The 9,973-nt window shown below is 44.2% G+C and overlaps 1 long non-coding RNA gene across 1 annotated transcript; it reads right to left on the bottom strand.

Annotated features, from left to right (window-relative positions):
* Nucleotides 1–1,594: 1,594 nt before the first annotated feature.
* LOC110342839 lies at nucleotides 1,595–9,311 on the bottom strand. Its single transcript, XR_002385002.2, has 3 exons — nucleotides 9,262–9,311; nucleotides 5,064–5,210; nucleotides 1,595–1,700 (listed from the first exon to the last, which is right to left on the bottom strand). It is a non-coding gene; the product is annotated as an uncharacterized LOC110342839 (long non-coding RNA).
* Nucleotides 9,312–9,973: the final 662 nt, after the last annotated feature.

The following is a 9,973-nucleotide window of genomic DNA, read 5'->3' as shown; positions in this document are numbered from 1 at the left end:
TTGTAATGTGTCATTTGGTTGTCCATTTCTTAAAATGCCTTGGAGACAGAATGACTGCCCTGTGTATTTGATAAAGCAGTGGAATGGAAGGATTGCATGTATTTGTATGTTTTGTACTGTTAGGCTTTTTTTTTTTTTTTTTGAGACAGGGTTTCTAACTCAAAAATGCTGGGATTAATGATGTCCTATTAAGCATCTTTTACTTTTGTTTTTTGAGACAGGAAAGGCTTTTTAAGAACTAGCTCTGTTGTAGACCAGGCTGGTCTAGAACTCCAGAGATCCCTTCCCAAGTGCTAGAATTAAAGGCACATGTCACCAATGTGAGTGTCTTTGAAATATCTGATAGGGAAGGTAGCTGAATAGTGCAAGGATGAATTGGGTAAAAAGTCAGGTGTATTAATCTAACGGATGATAGTTAAGTCTGCCACTCTAGTCCAATTGTTAGAGGCCCTGCCTGATGTTACAAGTTTGAACCATGTTTTCTTGGTCAGAATGTTTCCAAATGTCTGACAGGTTAATTTGCCATGTAACAAGTGATTCTGATTGTGAAATTCTCAGGTCTGAAGTGAGGATGCATATAGTTTGTGTGACAGTTCCCAGCTATTGTCCCAAAGCGGAAACAACTAGTAGATGAGTACTGTCTTCTGGGGGACCAAGCTACATCCCCAGTTCTCCCTTTTAAGGGATCTTAATGTGGGCATGTGACAGGACTACTGTGACACTTTACCCTGGCTAAAGTACTACTCATCCCAGGTACCTGAGGGTCTTTAAGTGCTGGAGGTTCATTTAGGGCAGTGGCTCTCAACCTTCCTAATGTGACCCTCTGACAGTTCATGTGGTGACCCCCCCCCCAGCCATAAAATTACTTTGCTACTTAGTTTTTGCTGCTATGAATTGTGAATATTTGTTATGCAGGCTGTCTGATGAGCAATCCCATGTGAAATAGTCCAACTCTTACTAAGGGGTCCAGACCCACAGATTGAGAACCAAGTTCATTGACTAAACTTGCTGTCTGGCCCATTGGAGAAGGGTGTGTATTCACATTAATCCATCAATTCCAAGAGCTTAATTTTCCCACTTGTGGTTCTCAATTTCGTGGTGCAAGAGAAGCACCTGGGGAAAGATTTCAGGGCAGCCTTCATCCCTTGGCTTCATTTTTGTGTGTTACCCGCTCGTGTGTGTGTGTGTGTGTGTGTGTGTGTGTGTGTGTGTGTGTGTGTGTGTGTGTGTGTAGCTCTATGTAGTTTTCCACATGTACATTTGTGTGACTCCATAGAACTAAATGTCACGATCTTTTTCCTGCTATATGTTGTATTTATAGTCACATCTACCTAGGTCCTCTGTCTTCCTTGTCTCTAACCTCTGGCATCCTCCCATTTGTTTAGACATCTTTAGAATGTCATGTCACAATTGTTACATAATGGAGCCTGTGACCTTTTGAGCTTGACTGATTTTCACTCAGCATAATACACTTGATCAGATTGTTGCAGATTGTTTTTACTCACTTCTGAGCAAGGTGGATCTTCGGTCTTAAAAGTATTTGTCCATCTAGTGAAAGTCCATCTAGTGAAAGACATTGGACGTTTTTTTGAGACAGCTTCTGTGTAGCCTTGGCTGTCCTGGAGGTCAAACTCCAGGCCTGCCTGCCTTTGGAATTAAGGACTGTGCCACCGCCACCTGTGTTTCTTTCCGGGTTTTAACTGGCAAAACAAAACAAAAAAACCTGCTGTCTTCATTGGGCTGCATATGAATTTATGACCAGTTTTTGTGCGGATTGAGGACTGTGAGCCTTAAAGTGTGAGAAATGGCAGAGCCATTCTTAGATTGGACATCTGGCTTTTTGTACCCAGTGTATATGTGGGGGAAACCACCTTTTCTGAAGTCTCATTTGTCCATATGTCATCAGATGGGTAATCTTTCATCTTATCTAAGAACTAACACTATGTCATGAAGATTGTTTCGGCATCTAATTTTGTAGTTTTATGTTGAAGTCTATGATCCATTTGAGGCTCCCTGCCTGGCTTCTCCCCCATTTACACTATATGTGTGCTTTTGTATTTGTGTGCTATGTGTGATTGTGTGCACACACACATGAACCAGCATGTAGGGATCAGAGTTCACCATCAGGTATCTTTTTCAATTGCTTTCCACATTTAAAAATTTATTAAAATTTTATCAGCCAGGCATGGTGGCACACGCCTTTGATCCCAGCACTTGGGAGGCAGAGGCAGGTTGGATCTCTCAGTTTGAGGCCAGCATGGTCTACAGAGGAGTTCCAGGACAGCCAGGGCTTACATAAACAAACTCAGGTTGTTTGCCATGGAGGCAATTGCCTTTACCCTGACCCATCTCATGGACAGGGTCTCCATGAACCTGGAACTTGCCAATTCAGCTAGACTGGCTGGCTAGCTAATTCCTACAGTTTGTCCATCGACAATACAATACGCTAGCATTTGCAACAGTTACTCTTCCTTCACTGGATAGCTTTTGCCTACTTGTCAACTATCAATCTTCACCTAGGTCTTCTGTTTCATTTATCTATGTGCTTTTCCTCCTTCCAAGTATACTGTCACAATACTAAAAACTATCAGTTTAAAGCTGACTAGGTAATTCCTCCTGCACAAGTTTTTCAGAACTGTCTTTTTCACTCTTCTACTTTGCCTTTGTAAATTTTAGGGTAGGCTTTTCTTTATACACAGAATCCTGCTAGGGATGTAGCCCACTCAATGCTTGCCTATTGTTTTACTTATGTAAAACCCATGTACAGGGCATTATCGTGGGAGTACCCCAGCTTCCCTAAAGCACTGGATAAAACCTAACAGCATCTCAGTTCTGAAGTAGGAAACGAAAAGGAGTTCCCGTGTTGCTGTATTGCCCAAGTTTAGAGAATTATCCTCCCCATCCCTTTTAGCAACCCGCCTCCCCTGCCCCATTTCAAAATAGTCCGGGCAGGGCATGGTGGCCAATGCCTGTAATCCCAGCAGTTTGTGGAGTGGAAGGCAGAGAACCTGGCGTTAAAGTTCATCCTGGGCTCCATAGGTCCTTTGAGTATGAGACTAACCTGTACCAGGCCTTCTCTTTGGGATCACCAACCAGCTCCCAAATCACGACACAGAGACTTATTAGTTATGAATGCTCAGCCTAGCTTAGTTCTTTTCTTGTTAGCTCTTATAACTTAACCTGTTTCTCTTCATCTACACTTTGCCTTAGAGTTTGTCTTTCTTTGTATCCTACTTTTCCTGCTGCTTCTGTGTGTGGCTGGCTGGCCCTGGGTATCTCCCTCTATTTCTTCTTTTTTCTCTCCTCTGGTTCTTCTTCCTCTTGTTCTCTTTGTTCCTTCTATTTATTCTCTCTGCCTGCCAGCCCTACCTATTCCTCTCCTGCTTAGTTACTGGCCATTCAGCTTTTTATTAGACCAATCAGGTGCCTTAGGTAGGCAAGGTGAAACAGCAACACATCTTTACATAGTTAAACAAATGCAGCATAAACAAATGTAACACACCTTTACATAGTTAAACATTCCACAACACTAACCCGGGATACATTGGACTCTGTTTGAAGACACAAGGCCCCAAGTAAAAGGAGAAGTAGCATTCCTTAGGCCACTTGCACTTTTCATGCTCTCAAGTGGAGACAGAATGGAGAGGGCTCCCAGTTATGGCCAGATCTATTTGTGTCTTTCTCACCAACTTGTACTTATGGTCATCTCTCCTCCATCACTGTATTGTCATGTTCTCTCTTCCTGCTCACTCCCTTAGGTCCACCCATCTCAAAGCCCTCTCGATCTCATTTCCCTCTCTGGCTTGCCTCCATTTTTCTGAACAACTCTCCTCCACTCCTGCAAAACCTCAAATTCAAAGTTTACTTCTTTGCTTCTTTTATTTTTCTTTTACTCTAATCAGCCTTTCTTGCTATCAACCACTGAAGTGGCTCTTGTGGAAGTCACAGCCACCACTTTTGCCTAAGTAAGGCATTCGGTACCACTTGCCGCTGAACAAACACTTCCTGGCTGACATGTTTTTGTCTTAAGAGTTCATGAGCTCACACTGCCCTGACTTCCCCCTTCCCTGCATCTTGTTCCCATCCATCCCCTTCATACCCACCCCACCCCAATCAATAACCACATATTAGTTACTTCAAGCTCTGCCAGTCAGTGTCCCTATGAAAATGGAAGTTTCCATGAATCTATTTTCCCACTTCATACAAAAGATAATATACTATAAAGCATATGTTGAATGAGGTGGCATATGTCTTTAATCCCTCTCACTGTAGGCCAGCCTGTGAGAGAGAGCTCTTAAAACATATATTGGAGATACTTGTAATCAATTACATAGAAATATTTGTAGTTGTATAACCTGAATATTTTATTGTGTGTCATGTTAATAATCTACTGATGGACATATAAGTTTTCCATATTTTTTTCCCATACTCTTTTGTCACCAATAATACTGCCCTGAATGATTATCTTTGTACTCCTACTTTCAATCCCTGCACTTGGGAGGCTGAGGCAGAAGGATTGCTATGAGTTTATGGCCAACCTGAGCTGAAAAGTGAGTGAGAGACTGTCACACACATAAAATTTCTTTATATATATTATATATGAAGATGATTAGATAATTTTCTTAGTACTATAATTAGGGTATATTCTATTATATATTTAAAGTATTTATTTAGAGACAGGATCTTACTATGTAGCATTGGCTGGCTTGGAACTTGCTATATAGACCAGGCTAGCCACCCTAAGTATAAAGGACCTAGAAAGTGCTAAAAAGAAAAGACATTTGCTGCTGTGGTGGTACAGTAAGCTGAGGCAGGAGGATTACTGAACTCGATGCCAGCCTGGCCTACAGTGAGACCCTGTCTCAACAAATGAAGAAAAAGACATTCATCTCCTGGTAGGGCTCTGGGGGAGTCTCTTTCCTATGGGAGATGAGATAGCAGAGGCTCCCGATTCTTCTGTGGCTACTGCAGCATGAGGGGCGAGTCACAGAGAACATCCACTGCAGGGAGACGAGTGTTTCTTGGTCCCCTCAACATAGGTACATTGCAAACATCATCCTCACCTGCTGTCTTCCTGCACTGAAGGGACCTACAGCCGGAAGCCACTGTTGTGGTGGTGAAAATGTCTTCATCCATGAGCAAAAGAGCAATACTGTACTGATGGCAGCCTTCACAGCCATTGCTTTCTTTACTTTGAAGAATTCTTAACTCTGGGAACAATTGAATTAAAGAGTTAAGCCGGGTATGGTGGCACATACCTTCAGTCCCAGTACTCAGAGGCAGATGAGTTCAAGACCAGCCTGGTCTACAGAGCGAGTTCCAGGACAACCAGGACTGTTACACAGAGAAACCCTGTCTTTAAAACAAAACAAAAAAAACAAAACAAAAAGAAACAAAAAAATTAAGGAGTTACAATTAAATAATCTGTTCAGTGCCATTTGGTGATTCCATGGTTCTTATAGATGTATAATAGTAGACTGTCACAAAAGCTAACTCTCCCCTTCCCTCATACTTGCACGCCACCAGGGTGTAAGCAGAAAGGTCCTCTAACAATTCCCATTGCATCTCTCCACTAGCTGGGTTCCTTGTTGTTCTGAACAGTGCTCAAACCTACTGTTTCTTTCCTCCCCTTCAGCCTCAGTGTAGAGCAGGGAACAGCTGCCTGTGCCTCCGTTTCTCCTCTGCCTTCCCAACAGAGCCCTTATTTCTGGATGGCAATGGGCTGCCTGGAGAATACTCAGCTCCTTAGCTGGGAGCTCTGCTTCCCAGTTGAAGAGAATGAGAAGCAGCTGCAAACCCCTAAGAAGGACTATGGCCTTCTAAGCAAAGCCTTGGGAAAAGCTGTGCGCTCTACTTTTGTTTTGTTTTGTTTTTTCTTCACCTAGAATATCAAGCGTGACACCCTGGAGGGCAGGAACCTGTCTGCGAGGCATGAGAACACGAATGTGCAGACCGAAGGAGTGGAGGGCTGAGTGTGTGCTCACCTTACCGACAACGTGGTGAAGGTAGTACCCAGCTGAGCTATTTTCCCCTGAATCTCGTGGTACATGGAAAAATAAACACCTATGCATCTTGACCACATCTGTTGGCCTGCCCTTACAACCCTGTCTATGCAAAGGTCTAGACATTTCTCTAAATTAAAAACTAGTGAATAAAACAACCAATGAACTCGAGGGAGAAGACAATCCCAATATCTGTCCTAATGCTTAGTTTCACCTTTATTTCCCACCAGATGATTAAATGCCTTTGCAAATAAGAACTTTCTTTTAAAACTAACTTGAGGCACCGGGCATTGGTGGCGCACGCCTTTAATCCCAGCACTCGGGAGGCAGAGGCAGGCGGATCTCTGAGTTCGAGGCCAGCCTGGTCTACAGAGCGAGTTCCAGGACAGCCTCCAAACCATACAGAGAAACCCTGTCTCGAAAAACAAACTAACTTGAGGCTCAGGGGATAGCTGAGTAGGCAAAATGCTTGCCATGTTAGAGTGAGAAACTAGAACCCATGTAAAAAGCCAGGCATGATGGCAGGCAGTGGTGGTGCATGCCATTAATCCCAGCACTCGGGAGGCAGAGGCAGGAGGATCTCTGTGAGTTTGAGACCAACCTGGTCTACAAGAGCTAGTTCTAGGACAGCCTCCAAAGCCACAGAGAAACCCTTCGAAAAAACAACAAAGCCAGGCATGGTGACAAGTGCTTATAATCCCATCCCTAGGAGATCCCTGGGCTCAGTGGCCAGCCAGTTTTACCACAACAGCAAGTTTCAGGCTGAATGAGAGACCCTGTCTCAAAAAAACCAAGGTGGACAGTTCCTTAGGAGCAACACCTGAGGCTGACTTCTGGCTTCCACATACGAGTACAAACATTCACACACTGAAAAACCTCAATACACCCCCCCCCTTTTGAGACTCAGAAGGTTGCCTCAGTGGAAAATTCCCCAAGGTCCCTTCCCCTAGGCAGGGAATAAGGTCTGATTAGAAAGAATCGGGTCCAGAGTGCTAACGAAGGAAACCGGCAGGCTGTAGAGATAAGTGTACATCTGACCTTGTGGTTTCTCCAGGGAGGATGACTTATGCCCGCGCTTCTGACAATCCCCTATTGCTTGCCCAGATCTGCACCTGTAGTAGCTCCACTCCTTACAATACCTCTATTACTTTGCTTGCCAAAAGTATGCATATAAAAAGAAAGCTGTCCTAGGGCTGGCGTGTTCAGTTAGCTAAGGCTGCTGAATCGCCCACAGACGCCTGTGTAAACAATAAACCTCTTGCGGTTTGCATCCTACTGTCTGGTTATTGAGCTCGGGACGTCACCAGGGTATTCAGCCTGAAGCCTGATAACTTCAGGTCTTTCACCACAATCAACTCTGACTTTATGTAAAGGGCAAAAAGCCTTGTGCACACGGAGAAGCACTGGAGGAGTCGGGAAGGTAAAACACAACTTGCCTCTAATGGAATCAGGTGCGTAGCTGCTCTTTCTGGAATGATGTAGTTCTAGCACCTGGTGATCCTTTGCTGTCTGATGAGACAGGCTCTGCTCGTATTTCCCAGAATTTGTTTCTACTTACCTAGGACCTTTCCCCTGAGTCGTGAGCACTGCTTTTACACCACGAAACCCACTCTCAGAGTGAGGCCACTTGTGCTTTACAACAGCATAAGCCACATCTATGTTACGTTAGGGCCGGGCCAACCCTGACACCACAGGCATTGTTTACCTCAGTCAAGCTCCCTAGACCCTAAATCTTGGGAACAGCAGTAGCCATTCTTGTGAAAGAAGTCTGATGTACTTAGTAAAGAATTTCAGTGTAGACCTGTCTTAAAGTGTGCACTTGGGGCTGAGTTAATTGTTATCTGAATATCTTTTTCCAAACTTGTGCTGTGCTTGCTTACATATGATTAAAGTAAAACGACCTGGGCAAGACTCTAAGAGTCTTGGTCCAGCGCCTGTTACAAGACAGGGTTTCTCTGTGTAGCCCTGGCTGTCCTGGAACTGACTTTGTAGACTAGGCTGGCCTCGAACTTAGATATCCACCTACCTCTGAGTTCCATTTTTGTCTCTTCATCTATTATTTTTTTCCCTGCCTGTTGTAAAGCCTGCAGGGGAGTCACACAACTTTATGCTTTAATTTTCCCTGTTAAAGAAGACAAAACACGTGCGACATGTACACACAGTCCTCTCAGGGATATGGACAACATCAGGCAGCAGGGACAGTGTTGGGATAGGGTAGAACCCATTACAAGGAAAGGCCAATAACAGGCAGTCAAGATTCAAAGAAGTCAGAGTGCCTCCCGTCTGTAATCCCTGCACTTAGGACATGCCTGCAGGAGGATGAGGACTTCATCACCTTCCACTAAATGTCCTGGCTTCATGAGATCCTCAAAAAGTTAACCCTGCAATGGTGGCTCATGTATATAATCTTGCTCCTGTCTTACATACCTCCCTAATGCTGGGATTAAAGGTGTGTGATCCTCAAGTCCTAGGATCAAAGTCATGAGCTCTGTTAGTCTTCACTCTTGTGTAGGCCATGGTGGTCTTGACCTCTTAATCCTGAGTCCTGAGTCTTAGCACTTGGGTGTCTGGGGCAGGAGCATTGACACAATTATAGGCCAGCCTGCGTTACAGAATGAGACCCTACTGAAATAAAAACAAAAAAAAAAATCCCAAACAAAACAAAACAAAAAAAAAAAAACCACCTGATCTGTTAGCTCAGGTGTAACTTAGGCAGCCGAGGCAGGAGAACTACAAATTCAAGGTCTACCTGTGAATTTAAGGCCAGCTTGGCCAATTTAGTGACATCTAGTTTCAAAATCAGAAACTAAAAATAACAAGAAGGCGGGGACTATAGTTCTGCATAGAGCACTTGCCTAGCATATATGAGATCCTGGTACCCTAGAACTGAGGAAAAAGAGAAAGTCAAGGATAGCTATTACTGCGCTGTAGAAATGACCCTGTGGGAAAAGCAGCTTTCCCAAAAGCATGAAGACTGACTTCAGATCCCAAGAATCCAAATGAATGCTGTGGGAGTGCAGTGGAGATGGCTGGGGTGAGCTGGCGAGCCGGACTAGTCAATCAGCAAGCTCGAGGTACTCTCCTCAATGAATAAGGTGGACGGCAATCCAGGAAGAATCCCAGCATCAGCCTTGAGCCTAGACACACCATGGACTCAAAGTAGCCTTTGCTCTAAAGCCGTTCTACACACACACACACACACACACACACACACACACACACACCACACATAAACACATAAGGAAAACAGACAACTTACTGTCTTAGTTATGGATTGTATTGCTGTGAAGAGACAACATGATCTCAGCAACTCTTACAAAGGAAAATGCTTAATGGGGTGGCTTCCATTTTCAGAGGTTCAGTCCATTATCATCGTAGCTCCACATGGCATGCAGGCAGACATGGCGCTGGCTACATTTTGATCAGAAGGCAACAGGAAGTGGTCTGAGACACTGGGCACTATCTTCACCATATATAATACCCCAAAGCCTTCCCCCACAGTGACACACTTCCTCCAACAAGACCACACCCACTCCAACAAGGCCTCACCTCCCAATAGTGCCGCTCCCTTTGGGGTCCATTTTCTTTCAAGCCACCACACTTGCCATTTAAAAAATAATTTTAATTATGTGTATGTGTGTTTGTGGGGATGTAGGTGCAGGCTAATGCTGGTGTGTTGTGGAATATTAGTTGAAGATGTCTTAACTTGTTTATGCTGTGGAATATTTGCTTAATGATACAAGGATGTGTTGCATTTGCTTAATACTGTGAGGCTGTGGTGCTTTGCCTGTCTAAAACACCTGGTTGGTCTAATAAAGAGCTGAATGGCCAATACATTGCAAGGCAGGAGGAGAAGAGGCGGGTCTGCCAGGCCGAGAGAATAAAGAAGAGAAGAGAAAAAATGAGGAGCAAGAAAAGGAAAAGGATGCCGGGCGTTGGTGGCGCATGCCTTTAATTCCAGCACTCGGGAG

Source organism: Mesocricetus auratus, unplaced genomic scaffold (genome assembly GCF_017639785.1).
Source record: "Mesocricetus auratus isolate SY011 unplaced genomic scaffold, BCM_Maur_2.0 Super-Scaffold_100033, whole genome shotgun sequence".
Lineage (NCBI taxonomy): Eukaryota > Metazoa > Chordata > Mammalia > Rodentia > Cricetidae > Mesocricetus > Mesocricetus auratus.
The sequence above is the reverse complement of the archived record's forward strand: the minus strand, read 5'-3'. Positions and strand labels throughout refer to the sequence as shown.